The sequence below is a fragment of the Sceloporus occidentalis genome, unplaced genomic scaffold (genome assembly GCF_023333645.1).
Source record: "Sceloporus occidentalis isolate IW3139 unplaced genomic scaffold, rSceOcc1.0.p SCAF_37, whole genome shotgun sequence".
Lineage (NCBI taxonomy): Eukaryota > Metazoa > Chordata > Lepidosauria > Squamata > Phrynosomatidae > Sceloporus > Sceloporus occidentalis.
In genome coordinates this window covers 3,336,669-3,351,688 of record NW_028317017.1, presented here as the reverse complement: position 1 = coordinate 3,351,688, position 15,020 = coordinate 3,336,669, and the positions used below count along the sequence as shown (strand labels likewise).

The window sequence follows — 15,020 nt, the reverse complement described above, 5'->3', positions numbered from 1 at the left end:
CAGCGTCTATCCAGATTATTGCAGCCATTGTTCTTTTTTTTTATTTCCAAGATGTTTAGAAGTAACAATGTTTAGACCCTTTTAAACCCTAGAAAGAGTATAAATCAACCTCAAACATTATTCATATTCTGACATTTATCAAAATCTATAGGAAATAGGGTATACTGACCACAAAGAGTACATTTATCCAGAAACATTAAAGGGACATTCCAGCCATCATATGCATGTGCATGCGTATACAGTGGTGACTCTAGAAACAATATATAGGGGGGCACATTAGATACCACAGTCAAAATTGGGGGGGGGCATTAATAGTTCCCCCCATTAGATCATACCACTGAAAAAAACACACACACACACACTAATATATATATATATATATATATATATATATACACACACACATACATACACATACAGTATAGATATTGTCAAAAGAAATGTGCTATGGAATCACACTTTTGTTATTGGACTAACATAATACTTGGTCATTCAACATGGGAAGCCTGAAGCCAAAATTTAGTGCGACTAATCCTTGAAATAAATATTATAGAGTAAATAACACAATACCTTAACTTTTCCACTAAATGATTTCTGAAAGTTTTGTCCCCTTTAGTCATTACAGATTCAGGAGGGCATTTTATCGCTGGATAAGTAAAAATGAAAAATAGTTCCTATTGTAGTGCCAGGAAACAGATGACCAAACACACATACACCAGGACAGGCTCTGCCACACCGACACCCAGACACACACACCAAGACAGGCTCTGCCACACTGAAGCATAAAAAATGTGACGTCTGTCGTAGTGGTTGCGACCATCTGGGGTAAAATGTGTGGATTTATGTACTTTCCCCATATATGTGGTGTTTATTTGTGTATACTGTGTTCTCCTTCATGTCCTACTCTGTGCCACATGTCCTGCCCCAGACTTTTAACCCTGTATAACCCGGACACCATCAGCCCGACCACAGCACTATCATATGGAGATACCCAACGGGTGGTGGGAGTGCCGACCAGGGGTGTTCTGGGGAGTGAGCCGCCTTTAGATTCTCGCTCGACGGGACTCCAGGAGAGTGGGGGTTAACTGAACCCGCGCCCGGCTACCTCGCGGCTCGCGTTGCTTTTTGGACAGAATATCCTCCGGACCACGAACTATCCATCGGTACTCTGGGATCGCCGCCGCCCCTTCGGGATCACCCTGAAAATGATGGTTGAAAGCTGTATGGACATTGCGGGGGTTGGTGGCTTAAGTGTGGCGCTGGACTGTCTGGGCTGGGCGGGGCTATGTGGACATGGTTTATGGCCTTTTTCCTGTGTTGGATTGTATACAAGCCTGTGTGTTTCCCAAATAAAGAGTTCCTGTTTTACCTCACTATGAATCTCATCTTGTTATTGAGGTAAGCCTCGGCGCTGCTCTTATCGGGGCGGTAGAGCGCTGTATGGCTATACTTCTGTATACTACAGCGCCGCCAAGGTTCCTGAAGAGCTGTGTGCCCTGCTATGATCACGTTGTCAGGATTCCACCCTGCTAGCCCGGACCATGTATGATTACTTTTGCCGTTATGTCCGGCTGCTACCACTAGTGGCCACCCTCTCCCTCTCTCTGCAGTGCTCAGGATCAGATTACCAGGTCAGCTGGGTCTGATCACCTGAGTGGGACCTGCCTTTATTAACCTGCCCTGCCCTGTAGTCAGGGCCTTTGCATTGAAGTGCATGGACCGCTCTGCTTTGGCCCTGTACCGTGAGCTACCTGCTAGTTCCTGAGCTACCTGCCTGTACCTGCTGCCAACCCACCCAGTGGGCCTCTGTACCCGTCAGCCCTGCCAGTGGGCTTCCTGCCGTCAGCCCACCCAGTGGGCTTCCTGCCGTCAGCCCACCCAGTGGGCCTCCGTACCAGTCAGCCCTGCCAGTGGGCTTCCTGCCGTCAGCTCACCCAGTGGGCTTCCTGCCGTCAGCCCACCCAGTGGGCTTCCTGCCGTCAGCCCACCCAGTGGGCCTCCGTACCAGTCAGCCCACCCAGTGGGCCTGCGTACCCGTCAGCCCTGCCAGTGGGCTTCCTGCCGTCAGCCCACCCAGTGGGCCTCCGTACCAGTCAGCCCACCCAGTGGGCCTCCGTACCAGTCAGCCCACCCAGTGGGCCTGCGTACCCGTCAGCCCTGCCAGTGGGCTTCCTGCCGTCAGCCCACCCAGTGGGTCTCCGTACCCATCAGCCCTGCCAGTGGGCTTCCTGCCGTCAGCCCTGACAGTAGGCATCCTGCCTAGAAACTACTGCCTTTTCTTGCTGGTGATATCCTTCATCAATACAGTACCTTTCCTCGTATTCTGTTGTGCCGTGTGTTATTTCGCCTGTCCGTACCACATCACATACCGTCATGCATCGTGGGGTGCAAACAGAACCCCTTGTATCCCCTGCTACTGGGCTCCTACCCGACCTGCTTACCAGGGTCCTGACAGAATGCAAAGGCCAATACAAGGAGTCCGCGGGGATACCTGCAGTACTGGAATTGCTGGCGGAATGTCTTCTCCAGATATGTATATCCGTACGGACTGTTTTAAAACCCGACCATGGTGAGACCAAGACAGAGACCAAAAGCAAGAAGGCTCCTAAGAAGAGCTACAAGCGTGAGCCACTCACCAAAGAGGAAAAACAAAGAAGGCAAGTAGATAACCTATGCTATTATTGTGGAGAGACTGGTCATAGGATTTCATATTGTCCATTGAAACCAGCCAAACCATCTGCTACCCACATCGAGAAACCCCATGCCCAGGAACCTGCATATGACGCCAGCGATGTCACAAAGCAGGAGCATTCCCTGTCGCGATCACAGACAGGTAATGCAGGGGTTAACCAGTCCTCAGCACCTGAGAATCCTACGCCCTCCATCGTAATGTCAGATGACCTCCAGACCTTGTCTGACGCCCCCGAGTGGTCTGATATGGACAGTATGTCATCTGAGGCAGAGGTAACAGACACATCAATGGATATGAACCCCCCGGCTGTTTGTGCGGTCAGGAACACCACTCCTACCGCTCACAGAAGTAGGAACGGGAGACTCCAAACCGCAAGACACTCCCTTGGGGCTCCTGGTTATGTCCTAGCAACCAATGGGACAATCGTGCACAGAAAGGAGCTGGAAGATTATGAGCAACATCTGCGTGATCAAACGGCTGGTAGGCGTTCCTCCATTCCTGTCTCCACCCAGTCCAGTCCCGGTATTGGTCAACACCACTCAGAGGGATACAGTGTACAGGGGGTATTCCTATCCCCTGGCGAATGCTTGCCTTGTCCGACTTCTGTCCTTACCGCGACGTTCGCATCTGTGCCACCAGTGGCTAAGGTCCGGAACACCCAGGCCAGCACACCTGAGGCGCTGCCACCAGACCGTGTAGTGGCTTCCAATGGAACTGTCATACGCCGTGAAGATCAGCATGTGTTTGAGGAAGCGCTACGTGCCAGAACTAGGTTGTCCCGCCACAGACGGTGACACTACTGCCATACACAGTCCTACGAGCACCCAGAGGTTGCTCCTTGCGGTGGGCATCTGTCAGGATTCCACCCTGCTAGCCCGGACCATGTATGATTACTTTTGCCGTTATGTCCGGCTGCTACCACTAGTGGCCACCCTCTCCCTCTCTCTGCAGTGCTCAGGATCAGATTACCAGGTCAGCTGGGTCTGATCACCTGAGTGGGACCTGCCTTTATTAACCTGCCCTGCCCTGTTGTCAGGGCCTTTGCATTGAAGTGCATGGACCGCTCTGCTTTGGCCCTGTACCGTGAGCTACCTGCTAGTTCCTGAGCTACCTGCCTGTACCTGCTGCCAACCCACCCAGTGGGCCTCTGTACCCGTCAGCCCTGCCAGTGGGCTTCCTGCCGTCAGCTCACCCAGTGGGCTTCCTGCCGTCAGCTCACCCAGTGGGCTTCCTGCCGTCAGCTCACCCAGTGGGCTTCCTGCCGTCAGCCCACCCAGTGGGCCTCCGTACCAGTCAGCCCACCCAGTGGGCCTGCGTACCCGTCAGCCCTGCCAGTGGGCTTCCTGCCGTCAGCCCACCCAGTGGGCCTCCGTACCAGTCAGCCCACCCAGTGGGCCTGCGTACCCGTCAGCCCCGCCAGTGGGCTTCCTGCCGTCAGCCCACCCAGTGGGCCTCCGTACCAGTCAGCCCACCCAGTGGGCCTCCGTACCAGTCAGCCCACCCAGTGGGCCTCCGTACCAGTCAGCCCACCCAGTGGGTCTCCGTACCCATCAGCCCTGCCAGTGGGCTTCCTGCCGTCAGCCCTGACAGTAGGCATCCTGCCTAGAAACTACTGCCTTTTCTTGCTGGTGAGATCCTTCATCAATACAGTACCTTTCCTCGTATTCTGTTGTGCCGTGTGTTATTTCGCCTGTCCGTACCACATCACATACCGTCATGCATCGTGGGGTGCAAACAGAACCCCTTGTATCCCCTGCTACTGGGCTCCTACCCGACCTGCTTACCAGGGTCCTGACACACGTAATTGTCCTTACAGGACAATAGCCCCACGGTGTAGCTCAGCTTCGGCTAGCCACAGTGGTAAGGCAGCCCCTTCTCTCTGCACGCTGGTTCTGTATGGCCAGTGAAGGTCCCGGTGGCCATGGGGTGGAGGAAACGTTTGGCGGGCATACCCAGTCAGGTCCCCCTTTAGTATTGATTACAGTCTTCTCCCCCACGACACAACCTTGTGTATTGCCCCCTTTGTGCATTTATTCCCCCACACCCTTGTATATTGCCCCCCCAGCATTTATTTATATGATGCCCCCACCACTTTTGTATTGATTCATGTGATGGCCAAGCAGACTCTTTTGCTGATGCCCCCACTGCCATGTGTATTACCCCCAGCCACACACCCTCTGTTTATATTGATTTTGTGATGCCACAACCCAGCCACCCCCCCTTTTGTATTTAATTTTTAATGATGTCCCAAGGCAATCCCCCCTCCCTTGAATATGGGTCTGCTTTTCTTTAACCTCCTATTTTTTGGTAATACTTACATTTTTGTGGGGTTTTTTTCCCTGCTCTCCTCCGTCGTGACGATCCTCTCCCTGTCACGAGGAACTCTTGACAGCCGCTGGCCTACCAGGAAATTTTCCCGTATCCCGGTGGGCCAGTCCGGCCCTGGATGGACGGTTCCAAATTCGGTGGTGGTGGGGGGGATTGGTCAAGGAATAACCCGGGGGGAGCCCTGTAGCGACGCCACTATGCATATAATAGCCGAGAGGACCCTTTAAATGCAAGTATGTTAGTGGCGTCGCCTTGCAAATGCATGGGGGGATTCTGCAGAACCTCCCCATACACATTTTAACCTTTCCTCACCCCCTGCTAGTTACTGTGCAGAAGATGTGTAACAGGTTTAGATGTAATGTAAGAATATTTAACTTCATGTGCACTGTAGGCATAAGGCTGTATCGTATATATAAGAGAAGATCAAACACCAAATGAGGTTTGAAGTATTTACAGGAGAAAATGGGCAGATGAGATTATTATTATTTTATGTTCCTAAGAAATCAGTCTATTACCACATGGTTTTATGGCCGCAGTAGTTTTTTTTTTTTTAAATATCTCATTTATGTGCTTTTCCATTTGAAGTCCCACACATAGTACTGAGCATTTACTTACAGAACCAAGTAAAAAAAAAATATAAATTTCTAAATAATAAAATGATCTATATAAGTCAATGGCAAAAACTTTTTAATAGGCAAGTATTTCCCTGCATTCTAGTGAGGTAATTTTAAATATTTAAATTATACAAACTAGGATGTTAAGATCTATCTGTTACACATGGTTATTCTTGCCGTATACATGAGTGAAAAACTATACATGAAAAACTGTTTCAAAACCTTCGTAGGACAATTTAGTGTCCCATACAGCCTTATCAACAATGAATGCAAACGTTGTAAGTACTTTGATATCCAATATTCAATCTGTTAAATAAATTACAAGTAGGAGTACCAGAGCCCCACAGTGGGTCTATTTTCATGCCACTGACTGGTGCTCCCATTGAAATCAGTTTTGTGTGTGTATAGCTATTAAATAGGTAATTTCCACCTGTAAACCAAGAATATATACCAAAAATTATGTTGTCAAGTAAAATAATTTATTGCTGTAAAATGATTCTGCTCTTTTGAGAAAAAAACAAACTGTAATGCTTATCTTTAACTGAGGTGTCGTGAAGAACAAAGGGAAGTTAATTTAGCCTTCAAAAAAAGAGTGGCAAGGTTATAAGCATAGGCTTAACTCAAGTGTAAAATTACATTATAGCTGCTACTTGAATTAATAAGCCAGGAGCAAGAAACTGAACTTGGCTAGGAATGTATGATGAATACTGGTGCCAAATTAAAGAAAGGTACACAGTTTCCACCTGCTGTGCCTTTGGGCTCAAAGGCAGCTCTAAATTATTAGGGGATTTCTGCGCGCATTATTTTTTCCAGCCTTTAACTCCTTCTTTAACTACCTTAAACCTGGAACTTGTTTTCCACCACGTTACCATAGGTTTAGAAAACCATAATTCTGCTTTTTTATATTTAGTGTATCCATACACATTATACATCATTTTTTACCAGGACAGAGAGGGCTTTCTTTTGTTATCACATTCAGATAGTATAGTCCAACAGTAATATGAATAATATTTAAAAAAAAAACAAAAAAACCCCCACATTTTTCATGTGGCTTACCTCTGACAATTGTTACTTAACTAGTCAAGTTAACTGTGTCTTGATTTTGAAAATACCATGGGTATTTTACTAGGAGGATTTAACACTTGTCATGGGTGGCCACCAACCTCTGCCAAAGTTAGCCGTTAATATTCATTTTCTGTGTTTTTTTCATCAGAGAAATCCACCAACATTTATTCAGCTGCATCTCCAGATTATAAAAATATCCAGCATGTGTATTTTTATATAATATTTATTATGTTTTTGGTAGTTGGAGGGCACGACACAAAACATGCCTGTTTCCGATTCCTAACCATGAATTTGTTTATTCTGCAGGGCCTATATCTCATTTGCCACAAATCTCTGACAAATATAGCCATCATATAGATTTTCTCTACCCTTTTTCACCAACACATTTGCATTGATTAGAATTGTGCACATTAAATGCAGCTGCATGGAAAGGCAAAACATTTCCTACTACATAATTACATAAATACCCCACATACATAGATGGTTTTTTTTTGGTAGTTAGAGTACTTTGTCTTGGCTTCGCATAATCCACTCATTTTAGCAGGTGACAAGACACCTGACATGGATGGTAATTTAAAATAGAAAAAGGCTCCAGGCACTCAAGGGTTCCACTCAGGCAGGTTTATTTGAAGGAGAAGAACAACAACGTTTCAACCTCACGATGAGGTCTTTATCAAGTTGGCAATTTAGGCACATATAACATAAGGTTAAATAGCATGAATATACTTACACAATTTAGGGGAAATACATATTTTGCACCTCTGGTGTACCTGCTTTTGTAGACTACAGCTTCCACCATTAGCCTGGCTAAAGGTGATGGGCGTTATAGGCTGCAACATTTTACCTTCCAATTTCTTGGAATTTTTTTTTCATTGAGGAGATCAGATATGTTGGAGGGGTGGGCAGTTGGTATGCCATAATATCCGACCACCCCATGATAGATCTAAGTATATATCAGATGGTAGTATGCAGACAAAGCTTTTTTCCAATATTATTGACAAAGAAGCAAGTAGCCATCTTAGGCTGCCTGCTCTATTAACCAATGACTAGTCAGCAGCACTCAACCCACCACGGCCAGACAGGGGATGACTAAGAGGCCCTGGCAGTTTAAAGAGACCGTCAAATGACATGGCCACCAGCTCAATACGAGTAGCCGCTGCCCACTGGGTAGCAATGTGGTACAGATGAACACACTGCTATTTAAGACACAACTTTACATACTATCCTTATGTGTTTTAAGGCATACATATTCAACATATCTATTCAGCCTGGTCCCAGCAGTCTCAGAATTCTTTGGCTCCTGTTTAATGTAATTATATTTATATTGATTGAGAATATGATTCAAAAAATTTCACAAGAGTGCAAAATTAAATGCCATGTTTCCAAACCTAACACCCCTATTAAAACTATACTATATTTACTAAAAAAAAGTAATGCTCACAGCACCAGATTATGTTTTCTTAGAAGTGTTGAAGGTGAAAAACATCACACACACTTTCTTAAGTGACACACATGATACATCACTGTACCAGTAGGGGTTCCTCTACAGTCTAACACCATCTGTCTTATCATTTCATGTAGAATTAAAAATGTGTGGTTCTTTTGCTCTTTAAGGATAATTATTACACAGCAGTTGCTATTAATGAAGGTCTAGCTCAGTTTCTAAAATGGAAGGGTGCTGCTAAGTTTTTTGGGGTTTTTTTGTTGTTTTTTTTAGGTATGTGGATTCAGAGCAGACATACCTGTGATATCTTTTGGAGATGCGAGTACCCATTCAACCTATTTTCATCAGGGATGAAAGTAGCATAACTTGATGTGCATTGAGTGTTCTCATGGAGTGCTACTTGTGAGAAAACAAGCGGACTGGGTCTGCATCAACGAGTAGATGTAGGTCATATTGAGAAAATTAATATATCACAAGCATATTCACCATGTTTCTCTTTAATTTAAAAAATATATATATATCGATATATCGATTTCTGTGATTGTGTTGATTTAATAACTGATAGAACATTTTATACTCTGGACAATTGAAGTACACCAATTATTTGGGGCCCTTCATAACAACCTGGTTATAGCTGCCAACTATCATGGCCAGTGTCACAATTACTGCCATTGATTTCAGCTTTTGGAGCACCATGCCCAAATAAAGCTTTGCAAGGCCGGAGTCTCCAGGTGAAGCCTGGCTTCTACGAGTCTTTTAATGCCCTTTGTCTTTTGCCAGGCAGACAGGTGGCATTTGGCCTACTCCCCATTCATGTCCTGCCTACTCATAACCCACTCTCCCTGCTCCCTTCTGGAAAAAACTCCCAGACTCGGGACAGCTCTGGATTGGTCCTAGGTATAGGTATGGTGTATCTTACAAAAGAGATAGAAACAAGTTGTTCTATGGGTGGACCTATGCGTGACATTGTATGTACTTGAGTCTCCCAGAAAACCAGTGTTTAGGCTTGTGCAAAAATAAAAAGTGAAATCTATGGGACAAAGAAATAAATACCTGCTTTTGTCAGTAGGACAGAGATGGTTTGAAATGGTCAGTTAAAACTTTAGTTTTACAAAAATTGCGTTGAATATTCCTTTAGATTAGGCTTTGGTTTATCGCTGTAAAATGGCCAGTAAACGGAACGCTCATGCAAACAAAAAGTGCTTTTTTTAACTAATAAAGAAAATCTAAAAAGGTTGGAAAATGGAAACAAGGGTAAATTGATATGCTTAAGTGTTATATCTATAAACAAGGCTATCAATAGATAAACAGCATGATACTGTATTTTCCTCTCCAGAGCGCATTCAGAAGAGACAAAGTGTTTATTGTAATTGGGGCTGCAATAAAAGGCAACGGTTTCTTTATTGAAAATCTGACAGCTTTTATATTTCCAAGAATGTCAGGTTTCTGCACCACCACACCCCATAACACGAACACAGCTGAAAACAAAGAGATATTGAATTTGACTAGTCTTTTATTACTGTTTGCTTCGTCCACACAGATTTGTTTGTCCTCTCTCTACAAAGCACCGGTCTGATAAGCCAAGATTCTGCCTTGCAGTACCTATATGCAGCATCTTGTCATGTGTATATTTTAAACTAAGTCCGATAACAAGACCAGATTAAGACCGGAAAAAGGAACACATACTTATTATTATTATTATTATACTTTATTTATAAAGCGCCAACAGATTCCATAGCACTGTACAAGATGAACATTTTCCAGATAACGACAAGTACAATACAGCGATTGACATATAGATACAAGACTAATGAAGGGCCCTGTTCCCGCATGAACTATGTTGGTCTTCATTTTTGTTGATTATATTAGTTTGTTAAAATAGTTTGTTTTATATATACTCAAAACAACCTACGCTCCTGGAGCAGGATACCATTAGGCTAGGTTTCCACTTGGGTTTTTGTCCTGCGTTTTTTTTCTTGATGAAAAACGCCAAGAAAACTGCCACTGCATTTTTCTGCGTTTTGGCGTTTTTTTCTGGCGTTTTAGCCTTTCTGTGGAAATTGCTTTTTTTGACCTTAGGCAGTTTTTCCAGCCTTTACAAGTTAGAAGTTTCACCCAGCTAAAAGGGATTAGGATAAATGGCAAGTATCTGCCCCCTGATGTCATTTACTTGGTAGAGTTCTACTTAAACGCCCCGGCGGACCCTTTTGTCACTTTTCTGTGGTTTGTAAGGCATGCTTTATTCCGAATGTCTGCTCCTCTAGGAAGATTGGCCCCAAATGATGGTGCAACTTGTTTGCTGTTGCTTTTGGCATGCAGGATCCAGTTGATGCGTCGCGTATGTTTGTTTGTAATGGCATGTTTGTTCCAAATGGTGTAGAATTCAATATGAACTTTGTTTTGTGTGAAACTGTTTGTTTCCAGCCTATTTCTCGTAGGACACACAGATACTGGGTCCATCCTCTGCATTGTAACTGTGGAAAAAACGCCATAAAAAACGCCAAGGCAATAAATCCACATGGCTTTTTCATGGCGTTTTTTCTCTCCCATAGACTTCTATTGGAGAAAAACGCCAAGATTTCCTTGCAAAAAACGCTGAAGTGTGTCAACATGCTGCGATTTTGAAAAACTGCCACAGAGCCCCAAAAAGCAGAAAAACGCCAAAGAGGACTGAAAAAACGCCAAACAAAAAAACGCCAAGTGGATATGGCATTCTGCGATTTCCTATTGAAGAACAGCTAACATCTGGCTGCTGTTGGTGGCGCTATTGGCGTTTTTATGGGCGTTTTTAGCTAAAAAAAAACCAAGTGGAAACCTAGCCTTAGAGAAAAAAGGGGCAGATGGAGGTAAGTTGTAAAGGACCTACTCAAATAGGGACATTCTTACTTTAGAAAGCTTTAGAGGCTGTGGTAGAGAAGTGGTAGAGACTAAAACAGTGAGGCAATTTAAACATGCATGGGATAGGCATAAACCTAGCCTGAATCTAACAGAAGTCCAAGGACAGAAATCCAAGGACTGATTAAGCGCTGAGTCCTATTTACCATCACACTCTGTGTTTCATTTTGGGGGGTATGTAACATAAAACCAGTCACTACAAATCAGCAATTGATCTTCATGCTGCATCTAAGATGAGACATGCTGCCCATACTGCCTCTCTAATGGGTAAGAAAATGGAACTATCATTTATTTTTTATTTAAAGGATACATGTCAAAAACAGTAGTCAGAAGAGAAGACCATCTGAAAAGGGGGAATGCAAATGTCAAAAAAATAAATAAATAAAAAAATCTATGAATGAATACTCTAGTTGGTCTTGTCTCCGGTAGCACCACATATAATGTAAATCACTCGTCTAGGGTACTGAAATATTATGTGGATTTAACCCTTGATTATAATGACGATAAAACTCTCAGACTCTCAACTGGCTTGTGGCTACATAATATCTACTTTGCTTTCATGCACAAGCCTGGTTTCAATAGCTACTCTTCATTATTGTCAAGTGAACACGAGGGAAAACGGCACCTCCAGACAGTTCTTATGTAAGTATTTGGAGAAATAAATACGTGCACGTATTTTCTGACGTGCTTTCTATTTTTCCAATGTCAGTTTCTGCAACCAGTCTGATTATTTTTCTGAACATGCAATTTATTTACCTGTAGTGCCCTTGGGCTGTGAGAAACTCTCAATATAGAGCATATTTCCCTTTTCCATGCTTAGTTTAATGCCCCTGTCACTTTGCTGTCAATATGCAATCAGCTCAAAAATCTGAATAGAGTATATATAAGAAAATATTCGCGCTCATTTTTAACCTATTACTTAATGACTGCAACCTACCTCATTATTAGGGGCATCTTAATGTACATCCAATTTACTAAAAGCAAATTTACTTAATCCAAGTGATCTGAAAGCACTGAAAATTTTCATTAAGCAAGATGTGTATTTGTGAACAGAGACTGTGTTAATAATCTGTGTCTTGCATGTGGGTACTACCTTTACCACCTACACAAAGGCTAGCTACAGCCTAAAATCACAGCTTCTGTATATTCCAATTAAAACACAGTGTGAATGCATTAAGAGATAGCACTGACAATTACAAAACGAATAAAAATGTCAATAGAAATTAAGGAGAGTTTAATTAAGTTCAGTTTAACATTGAATTAATCATGTATTTAAACCCCTGGACAATACTGCCAAAAGTAGCCTAGAGAAATGCGAATGATTCTGTTTCAAACAGGAAAGGGACAAAGAATACTTGCTTCAACAACATGTTTTATGTCAGATGAATGCTGCCCTGTTACAGTCACTAAAATAGGTTAAGCAGGTTGTTAGAATATTTAGTTCCAGTGTATTTCTTGGAAGACTCAAAATATAAGAAAACAGAAAGCAGGATTTTTTTAAAGGTTAAATGTCCACATGCTTTTAAGAGAAAATTGACAAATCCATATTGGTGTCATGTTCATTTAACAAACGGTATTTAGTACATCATTTAATTGGGGTTGTATATACCCAAAAGCATTTTAGGTTTAAGATAATGAATCCAGCCTCTAGTTATATTAAGAAAAAACTCTATGGTCATATACAGTATCTCACAAAAGTGAGTACACCCCTCACATTTTTGTAAATATTTTATTATATTTTTTCATGCGACAACACTTAAGAAGTGACACTCTGCTACAATGTAAAGTAGTGCGTGTACAGCCTGTGTAACAGTGTAACTTTGCTGTCCTCTCAATATAACTCAACACACAGCCATTAAATTGGGCCCAATTAGCCATTTCCTTTCCCCGGAGTCATGTAACTTATTAGTGTTACAAGGTCTCAGGTGGGAATGGGAAGCAGGTGTGTTAAATTTGGTATTATCCCTCTCACACTCTTTCATACTGGTTACTGCAAGTTCAACATGGCACCTCATGGCAAAGAACTCTGAATCTGAAAAAAAGAATTCTTGCTCTACATAAAAATGGCCTAGGCTATAGGAATACCATAGGCAAGACCATACAGCGATTTCACAGGACAGGTTCCACTCAGAACAGGCCTCGCCATTGGTCAAACAAAGAAGTTGAGTGCACATGTTCAGCATCATATATATATATATATATATATATATATATATATATATATATATATATATATATATATATATATATATATATATATATATGATATCAAATTGGTCTGCCTGGCTGTCGTTCCAGAAGGAAGGCTCTTCTAAAGAAAGCCCGCAAACAGTTTGCTTAAGACAAGCAGACTAAGGACATGGGTTACTGGAACCATGTCCTGTGGTCCGATGAGACCAAGATAAGCTTATTTTGTTCAGATGGTGTCAAGCGTGTGTGTGGCGGCAACCAGGTGAGGAGTACAAAGACAAGTGTGTCTTACCTACAGTCAAGCATGGTGGTGGGATTGTCATGGTCTGGGCCTGCATGAGTGCTGCTGGCACTGAGGAGCTACAGTTCATTAAGGGAACCATGAATGCCAACATGAACGGTGACATACTGAAGCAGAGCATGATCCCCTCCCTTCGGGGACTGGGCTGCAGGGCAGTATTCCAACATGATTACGAGCTCAAACACACCTCCAAGACGACCACTGCCTTGCTAAAGAAGCTGAGGGTAAAGGTGATGGACTGGCTAAGCATGTCTCCAGACCTAAACCCTATTTATCTGTGGGGCATCCTCAACGGAAGGTGGGGGGAGCGCAAGGTCTATAACATCCACCAGTTGTGCGATGTTGTCATGGAGAAGGGGAAGAGGACTCCAGTGGTAACGTGTGAAGCTCTGGTGAATTCCATGCACAAAAGGGTTAAGGCAGTGCGGGAAAATAATGGTGGCTACACAAGATAGACATTTTGGGCCAGATTTAGACATTTTCACTCAGGGGTGCACTTCTGTTGCCAAGGTTTAGACATTAATGGCTGTGTGTTGAGTTATATTTGAGGGGACAGCAAATTTACACTGTTATACAGGCTGTACACTCACTATTTTACATTGTAGCAGAGTGTCATTTCTTCAGTGTTGTCACATGAAAAGATATAATAAAATACTTACAAAAATGTGAGGGGTTTACTCACTTGTGAGATACTGTTTAAACAATATGAATCATAGAAGTCAAACTAAAATGAAGCCTATCCCACACATTTGAGAGGTGGCACTTTTAAAACTGAAAATGTAATAAAATGATGCTTCTCCTTTCCTTTAAAAGAAGCATACCCAATTTTAAAAGCCCATGTTTCAACCCCACCCTTGTAGAGAGATATTAAAAACTAAATATTTAACACTTGATTAAGGTTAAAATGATATACAAGTTTTGAAGCATATTTGAGCTCATAATTTAATGAAACATTATCTGCTGCCAAGTTACTGACCAAGGTCTGCAGATATTGCACATAAGCAGTAACATTTCCTAATATACTTTTGAAAAGATGAATTATTTGTTGAAACAAAATTCTAAATGTGTGAACTATAAGACCGCACGGTAGCTTTTATTGTTTAAATATAAAACTAAATTCAATACTCCCTCAGCTGGCATCTATAGTTCTTTACTATAGTTCATAGAACAGCCAGGAAAATATGTCAAAATATTAGGTTACTCACTCTAAAGCTACAAATTATGCCAAGGCCATCAAGCCCATAGGCAAAAGACTCAAAGTACTAGTGCTGATTTAAATCCTTAGTTTTGCCCACTCAGTATATAAAATATTTTGTTATACAGTTTCTGAAAGGAAGTTTTGATATAACCCATGTTACATATTAGAAGAGTATACAAGAATGTCACAATATAATGAAAATTATTTTTCAGAATTTAAATGCTGAGCAAAATATAACATTAACCTCACAGTGACTTCAGTGCAGGAAAATACAATACACTTCCTAGTGGTTT

At 42.7% G+C, this 15,020-nt stretch overlaps 1 protein-coding gene across 1 annotated transcript in view; it reads right to left on the bottom strand.

Moving 5' to 3' along the window:
* Positions 1-15,020, bottom strand: part of SHF (Src homology 2 domain containing F) — a 111,511-nt gene that overhangs the window by 84,231 nt on the left and 12,260 nt on the right. The window contains exon 4 of the mRNA XM_089488264.1: positions 4,987-5,039. The gene's annotated coding sequence lies outside the window, so the exon portion shown is untranslated. The remainder of the gene's footprint in view (positions 1-4,986; positions 5,040-15,020) is intronic.